This window comes from Chamaea fasciata, unplaced genomic scaffold (assembly GCF_029207755.1).
Source record: "Chamaea fasciata isolate MVZ Bird 193981 ecotype frontalis unplaced genomic scaffold, bChaFas1.0.hap1 SCAF_2, whole genome shotgun sequence".
NCBI classification, from domain to species: Eukaryota; Metazoa; Chordata; class Aves; order Passeriformes; family Sylviidae; genus Chamaea; species Chamaea fasciata.
This window is the reverse complement of record NW_027094087.1, coordinates 3193897-3212052: the sequence shown is the minus strand read 5'-3', so window position 1 is coordinate 3212052 and position 18156 is coordinate 3193897. Positions and strand designations below refer to the sequence as shown.

The 18156-nt window shown below is 40.5% G+C and overlaps 1 long non-coding RNA gene across 1 annotated transcript in view; it reads left to right on the top strand.

The window, feature by feature from the left end:
* LOC136285792 (uncharacterized) overlaps positions 1–17812 on the top strand; it is a 147271-nt gene extending 129459 nt beyond the window's left edge. The window contains exons 3-4 of the long non-coding RNA XR_010719530.1: positions 14217–14284; positions 17733–17812. This is a non-coding gene — a long non-coding RNA (uncharacterized lncRNA). The remainder of the gene's footprint in view (positions 1–14216; positions 14285–17732) is intronic.
* The last annotated feature ends 344 nt before the right edge of the window (positions 17813–18156 follow it).

Below are 18156 nucleotides of genomic sequence, written 5' to 3'. Positions count from 1 at the left end.
ATTTAAATGATAAGCTTTAAATGACCATTTGAATGACAATTTGCAGGTTTCAGCCTCACAAGCTGACCACTAATGCTCTAAAGCCCTCAGTGTTGCTCCTCCTTTGGCTCACTTTCTTCTCCATGAAATCAATCATCCTTCCACCTGCTGCTGATTTCTCCACGGTGAGTGATCCAGTTATTTGTTTAACACCAAATAACCTCCTATTAAAAGATGTAACTACTAAAAAGAGATAAGTATGACTTGGAATTCTACTGTCTGCTTAGGTGCTTGCTTAAATCACGTAATCGCCTCATTCTTCATCAGGACTATAAAATTCAACTAAAGAAATCCTTTGCTGACTAGGTCAGTATGGATGCTTTTCCCATCTCATTTTTCATTTATTTTGATGCCAAAGTCATTGCTCTCCTCATCGAATAAAGGCTTTGATTTTAAGAATTAAGCATATGCCTTTGCTCACATGTCAAAAAATGTCTGTGTGGTGAAAGCAAAGTCCAATAAAGATTAAATACAGGGAGAAGAGGGGAAAGGAAGAAACCTGAAATAGGCCTTTAAGTTAAAAGTGAGTGATTTTTGTTAAAAATCAAGATATTCCTACTTTTATTTGAAGAAGTAAAATGGAAAAGTATTGTCCCTTTTCTATTATGTAACAACCATTCAAACAGAGCAAAAGATTTTTTTGTTCTTCAGTCTTCAAATGAAGACATTTGAAGTGATTTTGCCACTCTCGAACTCCTTATTAAAAGCAACACATCAGAATCTGAGGGTTCAGAATAAGCCAGCAGTGGAGGAGAAGGGAGGCACCTGTTGTGATTAGGGGGGTTTCTGGTGGTGGATTTCAGAAATTGAACACAGATGGGTGGTACCAGCAATCCTTAGTGTTGAGTGACAGGAAAAGACATTTGTTCAGAACAAATGTGGTAGGGAAATGTTGGCTTTATCATGAAGCAAATGCTAGGGCTCAGGATCCAGCAGATTTCATCATGCTGTGGCACTCCTGTCAGGTATTATAAAATACAGATCCTTGGAATACTTTCCAGGCCAAAAAGAACTTTTGGGGTTTAATTGTTTTCCTTGCATATTTTCCTTATTTTCCTTTCCTTGCAGTCAATTATTTCAGCAACTAAGCAATCGTGTTGCTGCGTTTCAAATCAGGGAAAAAAGGAAAATTATCAAGGTTAAACTCGTAAAATTGATAGGTGAGCACAGCTTATGCTGCAAAGAAGATAGGTTAAATGCAAGGCAAGCATTGTGAATGAAGTCATGGGGAAGGTTCCTGAAAAGCATGTTCGCATGAGAATTTGTTTCACCAGAGAGCTTTAAGGCTTCCTTTAGGGAAGATCTGCCCATTGGTTTCCTGGCTTCAGTAAGCCTGTGCTCCCTATGCTCTCTCCAAAGCTTCTTGTATTTCTTCCATGTCACCATTTAGTCAGTCAAGTGCTTTATTCCCTTTACTTTTTTTATATCTTTCCCCTTTCTCCACCTATTTCCCACCGCTTCGTTAAACCACCAGGTAAAAATGAGTCTTTACAAAGCCCATTGAGATGCCATTGTGTTCACATCTGATTTATTTCTCAGGCTTTTCTCTTCCCTGGTGCTTCTCAGCCTATATAAACTGGCTATTTTAGTCCATGAAAGTTTTTATGACAAACCAGGCACTGCACTGGTGAGGTGAGAGAGGCACATCAGGAGAGGAGGCTTCCCTCAGGCTCCAAAATGCAAAGCAGCCCTGGAGATCTCTCGTTATCTGAATGATATTTTCATATTTGAAGTGAAATCCAAAGATGAGCAAATTGATGGGCAGCACATTAAAGGCTTTTTCTTATGAAGACTGAACACGATTTCTGTCAAAAAAGCTGAAACTGCTTTTCACTGGAAGGCTTTTTAAATCTGTGGCTGGCAGAGCTGGCTTCACAATTAATAAACATCATACCTGTGTGCATATGCAGTTGCCTATAATAGTGTCAATTCCAGTGAAATCTGTGGAGTTTTGTGTCCGTAAAGGCAGTGGAAAGTTCCATGACACATTCCTGATGGCAGCAGCAACAAAGTACAGCTCCTTCTCAACACGTCTTGAATACCTGATATGGCATTTTAGCCTGAGGAACTGCAAAATGCAAACTGATGTGGGAAAGCTCCACGGAGCTTCTGGACGGTGCAGCATGTCATAAAACCCAGGAACAACTTTGTTTTCAAATGTAGAGGAGCTGAACACATACATGGACATTGCCCCCTAGGATTATGTTACACAATACTGTCTCTGACACATTTAAAAAAAATCATAAAAGATCAAATATTACACAGTTTCAAGGGATGATTTACTTTAGAATTTTTTTTTTCCTTTCTTGGAAAACCTGCAATATATATTTAGTTCTTTTAATTAGAAAGAACTTATTAAACAAATGTATAATGCTTCCCTTTTTGTTTCCCGTGGGGTTAATTGTGCATTTGGCATGAAAAGATTTATTTAGATGTTTTATTGCCCTTTATTAAGCCAAATTATATTATTTCAGGAAAGAGTCATTGCAGCTTGTGATATCAGTGTTCTTCCAAAGAGATGCCAGTGTGGAAAAAGCAGAGACCTTCACATATATGAAACCCACTGCTAGCAGTCCTTCAGAGCAGCCTACAATTAATTAACAGTAGCTTCTGATGATGTGAAAATGGAAAAGCAGTTTATGCTTTACTATCTGTCTTTTGAGAGCTCACACTTCCTTTTTTCCTGGAGTCATCTGTTTATTTGCTTCTTTCAGTTCTTCACTGAAAGCCTGGGGAGCAGGTGGGGCCAGATGATTTTATGTTTGAGGAGCTGGGAAGGGTTCCTCACATTGCCCTGTCCTGGGGAGAATGGGTCACTGCCTGGAGGTGCTGGGGCCTGTTGAGCTGCTGGAGAGGTGTGTGTCCCAAATGCTCAAGGAGATTAATTATCCACAGTGCCAAAATGAGACTGGTTTTTGTTTGGTTGGTTGGTTTGTTTTGTTGGTTCTAAACCTCACATCCCGCAGTAACTCTTGATGTTCTTTTTATTGTAAAGGACAGCAAACAGTTATTACTCACTCATCAGAACCTCAAGTGCATGAACTCAGGCAAGAGTCTGAAAAAGCAAATCATCTGTGAGATAGTCATGACAGAGCTTGATCATGAACCCTTTTGATTAATTTTGGGTGACTTGCTACAAACCTATAAAGGCTAGCTGTAGACACTCTGAAAATAATAGATCTGCATGCATTATGAAATATTTTCAAACAAAAGCTAGATCGATTGATAATGTTTACAGCATTTTAGCTGGTGGTCTTGATTCTTCCAGATCCCCACATTCCACTTTGTCCTTGATATATGCCCGCTTTATTAATGATAAGCTAATGAAGCCAAGATCTAAACCTGGCTTTACTGTTCATCCATGTTCTTCTAGCCTTTTCCAGCTAGATTGCCAAAACATTCTCTTAGAGGTGTAGAGAAAATCTCTGAAAAAGCATGAAGAAAAAAAGAGTTATTGAAATACGTAATTTTGACATTCAAAACATTAAAACCGTCCCATCAGAAGATGTTCTAAAATGTCACTGATGAATGATTGCATAAATGACGGGGATAGAGAAAATGGATCTTATGCATGTCACATTTCCAACTGTATTTGCAGGTATGTCATCAGATTTCTATCCTTTCCGGTTTGTTTTGTCTTATCTTTACACTTTGGAAGCTTTTTGCTTCCTTGTCAATCCAAGCAGAGTCAAAAATGCTCAGAATCCAATATCTGTAGGATCAAAATTGGAATGATAAACCAATCACCTGTCAAGCATGCAAATGCTTATTAAAAAAAAAAAAAAAGGCCAAAACTAAATATGACAAAGTTGTATTTAAAAGAACTTCTCAAATACTTCATTGAACCCGAAATCTCTCATAACTCCAGCTCTCATTTGCAGGAAGCATTTTGTGACTCGGAAAAACTGTGGATGGCATAACCTTTTGAAAATAACGGGCTTTTATTTAAACTATAAACCACAGCTGAGTGAATATATAAAGCAAATCAGTTGACATTGTCCCCCGTGTCTAGCATTAGACTCAAATTCTCTTTTAGAATCTTAGTCTATAAATGACTGAACTTTTAGGAGACACATTCCACCTTCTGCTCTGGGCATTTTACAGCAGTGCCCAAGCAGCTGAATGCCCAGTGAGCAACCACAATCTCTTTCTGTGATACAAGCGATAGGGTTTAATGTTTTTGCAAATAACATTTTTCCAGGCATGAAAATATATGTTTATTTTGTAAATATATATTTATTAAATAACATTTTCCAGGACTGAAAATCCCTTTCCAAAAGGTGCGTGGGCCAAGTTAGAAATCCTCAGTGAAGGGGAGTGCTGTGCCATGTCCCTCACCCTGGGTCTCCCCAGCTGGTTGGAGCATATGGCAGCAGTGAAGTTGTCACTGTGGTGTCCCTGAGTCCCCGGGTCATGTGCCCAAACGAAGATGTTGCTCTCTTTACTGAGCTGACCTTTGAGGGAACAAGCAGAATTTCCCTTCGGGTGTCATCTGCTAATTTGGCTCTCTATAAGCCACCAACAAACTGGCTTCAAAGGCAAATATGCACCAAGACAGGGCTTCCCCAAGGGGCTTTATTAGAGAAATTATTTTAAATGCTTCTGGCCAGGAGAAGTCTGATGAAGACAGATGGCAAAATGGAGGAGACTTTTTCCAAAGGGAAGGATTTTTTTTTTTTTTTTCAGGCTTTGCTGCAATGTCTCTGTGTTTCTGGGAAAGATTTAAGAACTGGGCCTGCACAGAAATAGAACAAATACGTAAATGTTGGTAAACTATCCCAAATTTTTATAATAGCACAGGGTCTTTTTCATAACTATGATCTTTCCAAGAATGCTTTCACTGGGGTGTGGTTTTAGCAGGAGATATTCACCGCCTTAACGTGAGAGTTGGGAATATTGCCTTCCACTCATGCACAAGGAGAGATTAAGTTCTTTGTATAACCCAGTGCATGAGACACTTTAAACGGGTGAAATACTGCAAGGAAAACTAACGAGCACAAGTAATTACCGCAAATGGGGAGTGAGAAGAAACACAGAAGGCAAGGCAAAGTGTAAAAGCTTTGTGTCAAGGAGAAGCACCACTAATGAGTGCAGTTCCTGAGAGTGCTTGTGCTGCTGCCCCTACACCCGGCTGAGAGTCCTTCTCTAAAACATTTTCACAATTGCTGGTGGAATGCAGAGTTTCTCTGTGGGGTGGCTGACTCCCTGGTTGTCACCTGGTTTTTGTGGCATGTCACCCCAAAGGGACCAGTGATGCCCTAAGTTTTAGCTGTCGTGTTTTTCAGATTCTGTGCTGCCTAGGGATGTAGTTCTGAGCCTCACATTCGGTGTCACTCAACTCTTCACAGAGCAGGGCGACAAAACAAATCCTTTTCCTGCTGGAGACCAAGGACAACTTTCAGGCCCAAAAGCACAAACAAGGGTGGGCTGAAGGGAGGAACAAGAAGGATGTGACCTCACAACCAGGAGCTGTAATTGGACAGTTAAACCCCAATATGCAAATGGGACAAAACTTCTAAAAGTGTAGGATCTTACGATCAGTCATTTTGTGACCATTCTTTGTCCACCTTGGGAGTAGCCCTGATCAGGCCCAGTCCTGCCCAAGGTGGATCCTGGAGGAATTTCAATAAATTCCTGCCTTATTCTCTAGCTCTGTGCAGTCTCTGTTTCAACTCAGCCTTCCCAAGGCATTAGTGATGAGCAACAGCTGGAGCAGCCCAAGGTCTGCCTGAGCAAGGAGCAGACAAAGCAGAAGTGACTTGTTACAGCTTTAAGGATCAGTCAGGACTCACTGCTGAAGGGTGACAGGAGGGAGCCAAACGTCACTGAGAGCATGAAAGGCTTCTGGTTGAGTGTCACAGAACAGAGTCCTTCGGAAAGAAAAACCATTAAAATGTTCGAGCTTTGGTTGTCTCTTCAAAAATGAGGGCAGAGCAAGTCTAACTTCACAGTCTGGTGGTTCTTCTGGTGTCATCTGCACTCCTTCCCCTGAGCCTGCAGAGGAAAGCCTTGAGTTTGGACTCATCCCAGGAAGTTTATGTTTCACCAATATATTTTCTTATAATAAATTATTATTTGGCATTGGGACAGGTCCTTCTGCATGCTGTGTCTCATTTGGAGAAGACTCGACTTTTCTGCTGGCTGCTGATCAAACTCTGTCTTTAGAATTTCTGCAGTGGGCTCACAATTAAGAACTAGTCCAAACCATAATGAGCGCTACAAATTATTCCGGGTATCGTGAACTTCATTATCTCATGCTAAGCCTATTTCTTATGATATTAAAATAGTGTCATAAAGAATATTGCATGGTAAAGTTTCCTTGGAAAATGGATCCAAAGGATATCACAGGAGCCATATCAAGATTTCAGAAATCTTTATGGTAGCAACATCACTTTATTTATAGCATAATTTTTCTAAATGGTGATAATTTGTGTTGTTAGTGTCAGAGGAGGGCAATCTGTAATTTAAAAAAGCAAATTTCTGTAATTATGTTTTTTAAAATTTCAAGCTATTTTTTGTGAAAGATTTTTAGCTGGAAATGAAATTATTTTAAAGTTTGGTTTGGGGTTTTTTTGCTGTTTTTCAATTGATACAATATTTTTGAGCCATGTGCCTCAGGATTGTTCCTTGAAAGCTTTTGGACATGAGAAAGAATGATATCTGCACTTTTTTTTTTAGTTGTAACCACATAATATCATAATTTCCCTGTCCTAAATTGTGTATTCCCTTCTAATTGCATGAAAGTTATTTGGCTTTTTTTTTTTTTTTATTTGTCGCCTGGGTATTGCAAAGAAATAGCACAAGTTTGCCTGGTTGTGCTGCAAAAGGGAGAATTTTGTAGCTGTGTGAGGCAAATCCAAGCTAGAATAAAAAGTTATCAGCTTCATAATTCTGGGTTAATATTCTCTGAGCTTCTTGAGCCTCCTGCTTGCCAAGGAGCCTGTTTCTCAGGCAATAATATTAGCTGGATATTTATATTTACAGTGCTTCAAACCAGTCTGCTTAAGCACAGGGACCTTGTCAGAGCACACAGATTTTCCTGCAGCCCCTTTTTTTTTTTTTTTTTTTTTTTTTTTTGTGGCATTTCAGGCTCACAACCATGGAACTTTGTGTTAAAGCAGGCTCTCAGCCTGTGCTGAAGGATCTTTGCTGCTGTCAGGTGGAAATGGACTTCCTAATATTGGTGTCAAAGCAGTTGGAAAAAAGGGACACGGTATTTTATTATTTGATTTGCTTTGCTTTGGGTTTTTTTGTTCCATAACTCAAAAGATTGAAAAGTAGCTCTTATTTAATAGCAAACCCAATAGCTCAGGCATCTACATTTCTCATTTTTGTTTTAGGAATGCAGTTGTTACTTAGCAATTATGGTTGCTACTGTTACAGTGCATTGGATTGAAAAAAAAAAAGACAAAAAAAAAAAAAAGTAGACAGTCATTGTGCTTTAAGCTTGCTGAATTCTGACAAAAATTAGCCTGAGAGAAACTTGTTAATTATCATGATTTAAACCCCTTACTTCTATCTTTGGTAATTAATACCAGGCTGTACAAATACAAGGTACCGTGTCTCTCCTTTAACCAACTGCAGCTGCTGTAATATTTCAAACAAGCTGCTGTTCTTGCTCTTGTGGAAAAGAAGTTCTGGTAGTTTAATTTGGTATCTAATGCTTATCACAAAATGCAGTTTTAGTTGCTTTTATTTTTGCCTTATCTCAGCACTTGGGGGTGAATTTTGCAATTCAGAGGCTCTGCTTAAGGTGCAGTTGATGGAGGGACTTCCAAAAAAATGAAGATATATGACGTGAGGGCATTGATACTTGTGTATATATTGGGTATAAATATAAAACAAAGGCAAAAAGATCCTCTAAATCAGATTTACCATATCTACACTGGCATCTTTAAAAATGATAAAAACAAGCAAGCAAATTAAAAAAAAAACAAAAAAGAATCTCCCTCTTTGTTGAAGAGATCTGGTGCCTTATTTTTCATTTAGAGCTCTTCTATCACTGGGAGGCCACCTTTTGCCTTGCTACACGAATTTGACTGTGATGAATGTCCCTGAGAAAGGCACTCAGCAGAAGTTTGTAGGTTTGGAAAGAGAATTACCTGGAATTTTGGCTTGGTTTAGCCTGTTTCATCCCCTGATCTGTGCAGTTCTGGCCTCTCCCAGGCACCATTACCTCAGCAGGGCTAAATGTCCAGCTGCCCATTGTGAAAATGTCCACAGGGAAGTGACACTACATCCTTCACCATTTACACCAAAATCCAAATGGTCAGAGACTGCCAAACTTACCTCTGGCACATCCTTATTTCCAAACCCTTGTATTTTTAACAGCCATTTTCTATTTTTTAAAATTACAAAATATTCATTTTGACTATAGTATCGAGGACACAAAATTTAACTTGAGACCCAAAATTTACCTGCAATCAGTAAAATTTGAGATCATTTCAGTAGCTCTAACAAGGTTTTCCCCAGATGACACATCACAGGTGTTGTATAATTAAAAGCTTAGGAGAAAAGCTCTGCTGCATCCATGTTATCTGATAAAACTAAAACCAAATTATTTATCTTTCCAGATAAAGAGGCATTTTTTGCTTTAGTTTTCAGGTACTTACTAGTTGCTACCCAGACAAAAAGATAATCATCTTTCTTCCTCACCTGCTAATTTTTTCTCTAAACTAATACATTGCCTTTTAAAAAGATTGATCTTATTGTTTTTAATTGAATCAACGTGAGTCATATCCTAGAGGTGTTTCTTCCCATTTTAACCAGTTTATAAAAAGGTAATAGAAGAAGAAGTTCTTCCTGTGGATAAAAAGCTCAAATATGTTGTCATAGTAGCTGCATTCCCAATTTCAGCGCAGAGTACAAACCATGGGAGCCTGGATTCCTTAAGAAACCTTCAGGAACTGGATGAACTCGATGCTGAGCTTGGCAGATGCAGCAGGAACAAGGATGTGCTGATTTTATCACTGAGTGCTTTCACTGAGGAGCCTCGGTTGCAAAACACCACACTGATCATTGGTTTATGGTGTTTTTCTCAGTGGAACCTGCACCTGGGAAGAAAGGTCTGCACAAATGAGTCTGGGCCTCAATGATGTGCAAAAGGAAATCCTGCAAAATACAAAGCTGGATCTGGTCCTAGATTTAGGACAAAACGTGAGAATCCTCTTGCTCTCCACCCTTAAATGAAGAGCATTGCTTAGGCACTCTGTCAGGGTAGATTATCTATGGTTCATGATGTCGTTGCCACTCCACCAGCTTCACTTGATTTTCTGGTGGGGATGTCCCAAATTATTCCTGTTTCAGCATATCCCAGTGCGTACAGACAACTAGCTTGTGCTGCGGTGGTGGGTGTTGGTGCTGAGCTGCTTCTCAGTGCCTGCCTCAATGCTCTGTGCCTCCAGCTATGGCTGAAATGTCCAATCATCTCTATTTCAGTCCAGATCCACTAGGAAACCCTGAATAAATACCTATTAGAAGCATTATGTATGCAAATGTGTCTAACAGCCTTCCTAGTAATGAGGCATGCATAAATGCCTGCTGATGAACAGACTGCAGAACCTTGAGTTAGACTGAATGCTTCCAGTTCTGCTTCCAAAACTGGTGGAAGTCAGAAGGAAACTCAGATTTTGCAAAGTTGGCAGACCCTGAGTAATAAAGACCCTGCCAGCTGGGACTTTTTTACAGCATATTCAACCTGCCTCAAAACACTGATATCAAAGTACAGGGACAGAAAACGGGATGAATTTGTGCTGTCCAGCTAGAGAACTGAGGAACCAAAAAATTGAGTGTTTTCGGTCAAGGTCATTCTGGAAACCAGTAGCAGAGCTGAAAATTGATATACCCAGTGCTTGATACAGATAGCTCAGCTCCAGCCTGTGCCACCAGTCCCTCCATCCAAATGGATGTGCCACCAGAGGTACTCTTGGGTTAATACAATCCCCAGAGGAAAAGGCAGGTGCTGAGAGGGCTCTTGATACAGGCTGACCTACATTACAAGTGGTTCTAAACATGGAGAGCAGAATGAGCTAAAGCAAGGGCAGGACAGTGAAGTCTTTATGGAGTGGAAGTGATTCTGTTGATGCACAGCCGCTCTCAAGAATTTAAGTTTCATAATTGGTGCTAAAAAAGTGAGGCAGTGCGGGATTGTAATGCTGTGTAAGGGACCAAGGGCAACGTTCAATCTCATTTTGTGTGTGCCCCACGTACAAGAAAATAGGACGAGAAGTGCTTTGAAGACGTTTTGGATCTGTTGTTTCTGCAGCAAGCGATGTCACCTGATGATAACTCAGATGGACATTTTGCACCTTATGAAAAAAAACCCATCGCCAGCAACTTACTTCAAATCAAAAATCCAGTACTTTACATCACTCTCAGTAAATATTTTATAGGATGGAAGGGGCTGCCACAGAGGAAATACTTTTTAAAATAATATTTTGTAATTTCCATGAGAAGGCTCAATATGGCTCAGTATGGGGAGAAGCAAAACAAAACAAGAGGCAAAAAAAAGACGAGTCTCAGCGGTCAGCTAATTGTGTTTTGTACAGAGAGAAGAGATTTCCTATGACACTGGTCCCAGGAGCACCAGCAGGGCTTAAAAGCTTTCTCCTGTTGGGTGGCAGTTTGTGTGCCTGCTTGATTGAGTGGAAGGAGTGCAGGGGAAAAATGAGAACACAAATCCATGTTTTGGCTGCCACACGGTCAATACAGTAATAGGTTGGCAGAAACATCAAAACACAATCAAGAGCTGTCTTTGGGGCTGCGACTGAGCAAAATTTGTTGGGCAGGAAGCCAAGGGAAAGAAGAGGTCTTCTGTTGTCCTTAGAGCTCATCAAGAGGCGCAAAAGGGGAAACTGAAATGTCTTTCTGGGGAAACAGATCCGTGCTCAAATCTGCAGGCGCAGTATTATGTGTTGTGTAATCCAGCTGCCATGTTCTCCCCCCTGAGCTGAGCTAACTTTGGGGGCGAGGAAGCTGATGGTGTGTGCGTAAATAGTTCACATCCAGTTTGTACCACCCTGCAAAAGTTTTCGTGTAGTGTGTTTGGGGTGGGTGCAATACCCAGGAACATTAGAGCCATTGCAAGTAGATGCTCAAAACTTTATATGCAACTTTTGCAAATGCTGCTTTGCTCTTAAAACACAACAGTCACAAGGCCCTGGGAGCTTCAAGTCTATTTTTTAGTACTTTCCTTTTCTGAAAGACAAGGAAATAGTCTTCAGTGTTCAGCTCTGAGGAGGAACTGTAGTTCACGTAAGCAGATTAAAGCATCATGTCCACATGCAGAAGGACACACGTAAATTTCCGTGTGTCTGCACCTTCCAACACTGTAAACAAGGAGCCATTTTTCACAAGGAGTTTGTGACAGCCCTTTAGTGTTAGATTCAAAATCATATTTCATGTTCCAGTATCTGCCTTTACACTCACTATCAGTAGAGAGATAAGTTTAAAATGACAACACTCTGATAAACTTAACACAGAAAGAGCAAATCACTTTCTCAAGCAATGGGAGTTTTAAGGAGCAAGCAATTTCTTGCTCTTCCTATCACACTTCTGCTGGCCTTGGGGGCAGGAATGTGTTGGATGAAGTGGTAAAAATGTAGAAATATAAAGAGAAGTGAGACCATTTCCGTAGCAGATTGATTTACATGACGGTGATAGATTTCTTGAAGCCTCATGAAGATTTGATCTCCTACAGAAGACATTAAAAAGACATTAGGGAATCATCATGTAGCTGTACAAATTTGTTGTGTATTCCTATATATGTTTGCCTGTGTAAAGGAAACAGGGATCAAAAGCTCTTGGGCTTGTGAAACCTGCCCTTTGGTGTGGAAACAAATGATTGGTCTGATTCCCTTCATTATCTCGGTGGGCATCATTTCCAAGACATTTCGGGAGTTTTTCTCCACTTAACCAGCTGGCAAAGTGAGCATCCTTCCTTTGGTGACAATGATCTCCTTCAAATTTCCCAAACAACTTTACTGATAAGCAGTTCATATTTCTGTTATTTTAGTTCATATGCAGGGATTTTTATGACCATGATTTTTTGGCTTTATTGAACCTCTTAGCGTACGGTGAGGTTTGGTATGGGTGCTCCTCTGCTGGTCTGAGATCTCTCTTTGTGCTCTTTCACTGGATTCAGGACTTGCACTCACACAGCAGGAAAAAGTGCGGTGACCTGGAAAGCATCAAAAGAACCTTTGTGTGTGCTTGAGGAAAAATGCAGATCAGAAATAGGTCTTTTGGAGACCTCCAATATTAGGGAATCTCACAATGACTGAAGCTGGAAGGGACCTCTGCAGCTCACCTTGTCCAACACTCCTCACGCAGAGTCACTGCTGCCTCATGGCAGCTTGGTGTGCCCCAGGACCCCAAATCCTCTTCCACAGAGCTGCTTTGCAGCCCCTGTTTTGGGCCTGGGTTAATTCCTCCTGAGACCCAGGATGTATGGGGTGCCAGTGGGGCTGCAGGCTTGGCCTCTGTGAGAATCCCTGCCTTGTCCATAGGTCCATGGGGATATGTGAAAAGAGGAGCTATTTGAAGCCATAGGCAGGATTTCATCTGCAAAACACCCATCCAAAACCCACTGATGAAATGCTTAGAGAAAGGCTTTGAAAATATATCCCCGAAACATAGAAAGTGCCTTCACAATGAAATACACCCCACAAGTCAAACGATATTGTAAATTAGTTCCTAAGCAGTCCAAATGTTTCTAAATGTCACAGTAATGGCCCTTTGGGGTGATTTGATTTCAGTAACAGAGATAACCTACCTCAAGTACTTGCCAAGCCTGGTGGGGCAGGATAAACCTGCCTGCAAAGCTTTGAAGGTGCTGAAACCAAAAGGCTTTTTTTACCTTCCTGTCTGATAAGTTTGAAACATTGGGTGCACGTCAGAAAAGCCGACACTGATGCAGTACAGTCTTCCCAGCTCTATTTTCATTCTTATCACGGTCGTCCCACCGGGGGACAATGAGGAAAAACGCAAAATTCCTTGGCTTGTTTGGGGGTTTGCTTCCTCTGTTTCTGCACATGCAATGTAAACTGTATTGACAGCAGTGACACAATAACTTTTATGCCATTCACGTGAATAAAAGCAGATGAAAGCAGTTGGTACCATCACTGTTTGCAACCCTCTGCATAAACCGTAACAGACTTTCATAAACACACCGCTGACTATGAACCTTGCTGGGCACAGAGGCTGCATGGACTGGAATCTACAACTCAGAGTGAAGGATTTTTTATATTCCTGAGCAAATGAGTCTATCCTGCAGATCAAACTACCCTCAAAAGGCTCTAAAGTACATGGGTTGTATTAATCAGTCAGCACAACAGGTCCATACTGGGTGGTTTGTTCCTGGCAGTTCCAACAACCTACACTCAAGAAAAGACTGTTTTCTGTAGCAGAAATGAGTCAGAAACCTTCAGAAGATTAGGATTCATTCTCTGGTTTGACACAAACCTGGGTTGGTTGGGTTTTCTTTTTTTGTTGGTTTTTTTTTTGGTTTTTTTTTTTTTTTTTTTTTTTTTTTTTGTTTTGTTTTTTTTTTTGTTTTTTTGTTTTTTTTTTTTTTTTTTTCCAAACCAGAATATCGGGATGTTTTAAACTAAAAGAGACATTTAAATTAGATGGAAGAAATTCTGGTGTGGACCTGGCACAGGGTGCCCAGAGAAGCTGTGGATGCCCCATCCCTGGAAATGTTCAAGGCCAGGTTAGATGGTGCTTGGAGCACCCTTGGATAGTGGAATTTGTCTCTGCCCGTGGCAGGGGTGTTGGAATGAAATGTTTTTAAGGTCCCTCCCAACCCAAGCCATTCTGTGATACCAATTTGCAGAATACAGGTCACTGGGGATAAGAGAAAAATGTTCAAGGCAGACCCGTTTTGGCATTCTTCTAATGTGCTGCTGCCCAAATACAAGAAAGAAGATTGAAAACACATAATTTCTCTTCCATTTCCATTTAAGCATCTCCTGAAATTGCCATAATTAATGTGTACTTTGGAAATATTTTCTGACATTCAATCCTTTTACTGATCGGGGTTTTTTTTGTGTGTTGGTTTGGGGTTTTTTAAACTTCTTTTTTTTTACTTTCTAAGTAATGGATCTTTAATGAATTGTGACATGCACTTTACTTTGCTCATTATTAGCCTGACATGTGGCCTTTGTTTTCTCTTGCAGCCTGTGGGTGGTCGTGCACTCACCTGTGAGCTTTGTTACCGGCCATGGAAGACTGATTTTATCGAAAAGTAAATGAGTATCCCAGAATTGCTTTAATATAATTGGAAAAAACCCCTCTGTTTCTCTTAAGCCAACCATGCAGTGCACTAAAGCCAAGAAAATGTCTCTCATTGACATCCCTGGGCTTTGGTTTGGGACCCCTGCCAATGTTTTATTGAAATGGGCTTTTAACAGTTTCATATATTCCGCTCCAACCAATTCTCGGGTTCAACGGGAGAAATGTTCTAGAGCTGAATTGTAATGTACCCTGCTAGTAAAAATATTCATTTGATTACAGTGGCTGGCTGCCACTGTATTTATTTTGAAAGTACAAGCTGGTGCTGCACTTCTCTGAAATCCAAGACTGGAAATTAGGCACAAGTGTCATGTGTACAAAATAAAACCTATCAGAGATCTAAGAGCTCTGGAGCAAACAGGAGGGGGAAAAGGAAAAGAAAGAAGAAACACCTGTAGCAAGCCCTAGAAAAGGGAGAAACAAACAACACATTAAAAAGCTTCATGGACTTGGTGAGAAGCACCTCACAAAGGAAAAAGATTCTCAGTTCTTGGGGCAGCTAAAGAAAACCTGATTATCTCAGTTCAGTCCACTACTTCAAGCCTCAGAAAACAAAGCACGTTTTATTCCTATAATGTAATAATAATATCTTGCCCTCAGTGTTGGCAAATTGTCCCTTTCTTTTATGAAAATGGAGAACACAATTTCAGCAAGTCAGCAGAGGAGAATTGCATTATGTATTCCAAAAGGTTTAAATTCATCATGTATTTATTAAAAGGAAGCCAACTGAGGATGCTGAGATGTTTAGGGCATTTTGTATTCATCTTTATTTTATAGGTAGTTTGTTACTACCAAAACAACTGAGGTAACGTGGCAGGAGTTAATATTGAGTTTTCCTCTTCCTCTACAAAGCCCGTGCAGGTCAAAACTCTTCTTCCACCTTTCTGTTTCATGTCAAAGCTGGGTTATTCTCCTTGAAAATACAGTTTTTAACATTCCTCGGTGTTATGAACTGTATCTAGTCTTCAGCTGAAAAGCAAACCACCCTAAAGACTTTCCTCACCTCTAGTTTAACCCCTTTTGAAGTAAAACTACCAGAATCAAGTCTCAACAGCTTCCAAATTAGGAGCCATAACCCCAGCAGCGTGGTGACACTTACATGGAGTTCACAGACTGGGCTGAAACGGAACTGTGTGGCTCAGTCCTGCCAGGAGGCTTGAAAGCTTGAAGATAAAATGGGAAGGAGGGTTGCTGAAGAAAAAAAAAAGAAATTATCCAGGAGTAAGTGCTTGACATGATGGCCGTTTTCATCAACGTTAATAATTTTCATTAAGGTTATTGAGCAAGAATTATAGACCTTATTTTCAAGCCTCTGTCTCCTTATAGGCAAATCATTTCACTCCGTATTTCCAGTAGGTTATTAATTCTGCCTTGCATCCTATTTCATTCTCTTTTATCTCTTTTGGATGCCCAGTTACTCTCAATTAAATATTAATAACCATCTTTTTTTTTTTAATTTGGAAACCCTGTAATTCGGAAACAGAGGAACGCTGCCATGGCTCTTGTCTTTTCCCAGGGACAATATTTCCGAGCAGTGCTGGAGGATTCCAAGTGGGAATGCATCCATCTCAGGGAATATCAGGCCTGGGCTGACAGCACAGGGATTGTCCTGTCACTCTTGGCTGTATGGAAGTGTCAGAAGGGATGAAGGGCTGCCCTCCACGTGCTGCTCGGGTGGCAACGAGCATCTGGGAGAACGCAGCAAGATCTGCTCAGAAAGACACAGCAAATGGATTTTGCCTTGGGAAACGTGTCTCCCTTTCCCGGGGTTTTTCCAGGGAATGAGCATCAGGCGGGTGTTCAGATCACAGGCAAGCTCTGCCTGTCACTGTCTGCGCATCAGGGATCTCTGTGGCCTGTGAGGCTGAGCATTCAAAACCCCTTCTGCGGCAGTGTGTGGGGAAATTCACAGCCCCAGAGGTTTTGTGTCCAAAAAGGAGACAGAGGAGTCCTGGAACTTTATTTGAATAAAGGGAGAGGCCACGGGACATTTCCCACGGGGTCTCTCAAATTGCTGGGGGATGCAGCTTCCTTTTTTATCCTGATTTCCCAGCTGCATCATCCGCTCACTTCCCCACTGGCTGAGGTACTCAGAAGGTACAGACTTCCCAAATTGCCTGTTCTATGCCCCCCTCTAATACACACCCCCTTTTCCCCCCTAACTTTTATTACAAAACACTCTTCATAATTCTATTGGGCCTTTGCTCTTTTCCTCCAAGTTCAGGAATTTACCATGGCCTTGGCTGAGCAGCAGTCCATGCCCATTGGGAGCATTTTCTAGAGCTGGTGGTTTCTGTGCTGCTACTTCCCTATCTCTAAGTCACTGCAAGCAGATCCTCACGGTCTGTGTGTAAAGACACATTCATCTTATTCCTTTCAACAGGAAGAATGCTACTGGAAGCTCTAAGTGCAGCTGAGCCCCTGTTTACAGAGGGTGGAAACGGCAGGAGGGTCAATGCTTTGCTTCAGGATTTTTGGAGTGGAGAATGGGATGTTTTAAGCCTACTGATTTGCTTATTAAGCAAGAAGATAGTAAATTTCCACCGTCCCCAGCTTGATGATAAAAGAGACATTTCTCCCTGACTTTGCCTCTCAGAGGTGATTTCGAGCAGAGCCACGGCTGGTCAGCGCATCCTCAGCTGTGATGGATGTGAGCAGTCGAGGATATTGTCACCTTTTCAATAGGATGTGGAGGGACATTAAACATGGGAACATGTCAGTCCGAATCAACCTGAAAATACCTTGTTTCAGGACAAGCTGTAAAGCGATTATTCATTTTAGAAAGAAGTTGCTGCAGATTTACTCTTGTCTTCTTTTTCCTAAAAATGATCGATAATAAGATTTTTCTAAGCTGCCCCAAGGATTGAGAATCCTTATCTTCTGTGAGATATCTCTCATTGAGTCCATGAAGCTTTTAATGTACTTTTTTAATGTACTTTTTGTGTACTAAAACACAATTCCATTAGATCTCTGATTCGCAAGTTAAAAACAAATAAAAATAAACCCTACCTTGTTCTTTTATTAATGTATTTCAATATTTTCCCCTTTGATTAAAAAATGCTTTATTCAAATGGAAGCCCTGTACTTTTAAGTGGAGAATGTGATGCTGTATGATGACCACGCAAGGAAAATGCTTTTTGCTAAAAATTAAATATTTTTCTACCATCTGCCACTCAGAGCGGTCTTTAAAAAATAATGGGCAACATTTAGAAGATAAGGATTCCTTCCTACTGCATCCACACCTAGACAGCCATGCCTTTTAGTTCTGGACACAGATTTCCAGCGCTGTGTGTTAATAAATTAATCACTTGTTTCAGAAAGGATTTAAAAGACTTTATTTTTTACATTTATTTAGATAAACCCTGCCTGTGTAAAATTTTTCTTTTTTTTTTCATCTACAGCACTTCTCGAGGTGTTAACAGACAAGAAGAGACCAGAATCTGAAGGAATTCAAGGAGAAAATTTGTTGGAATTTCCAAATATTTAGCCAAATAATAATAATGGAATAAATGATGGAATTGAGGATTGATTATTTGCTTTTGGGGTAATTGGTCCAAATCCAATCCACGGTGCTCATTGCAGGTGCAGAGGTGTGGATGTGTCTGTGTGTCCTGGGAAATCAAGTTATCCACCTAATATTCAACCTGGGAGAGATCTGGGGCCACAAGCTGATACCGTCCATACTATTGATGATCCTGTAATTAAATAGGTCACTGATTTGCTTCATTTTTTATCCTTAGTGAGATTTTACTTATATTGTTAATATAATTAAGGTATAAGGAATTTTCCTTCAAGTGTAGCCATCAAAAAAATAGTGTTTCCAGT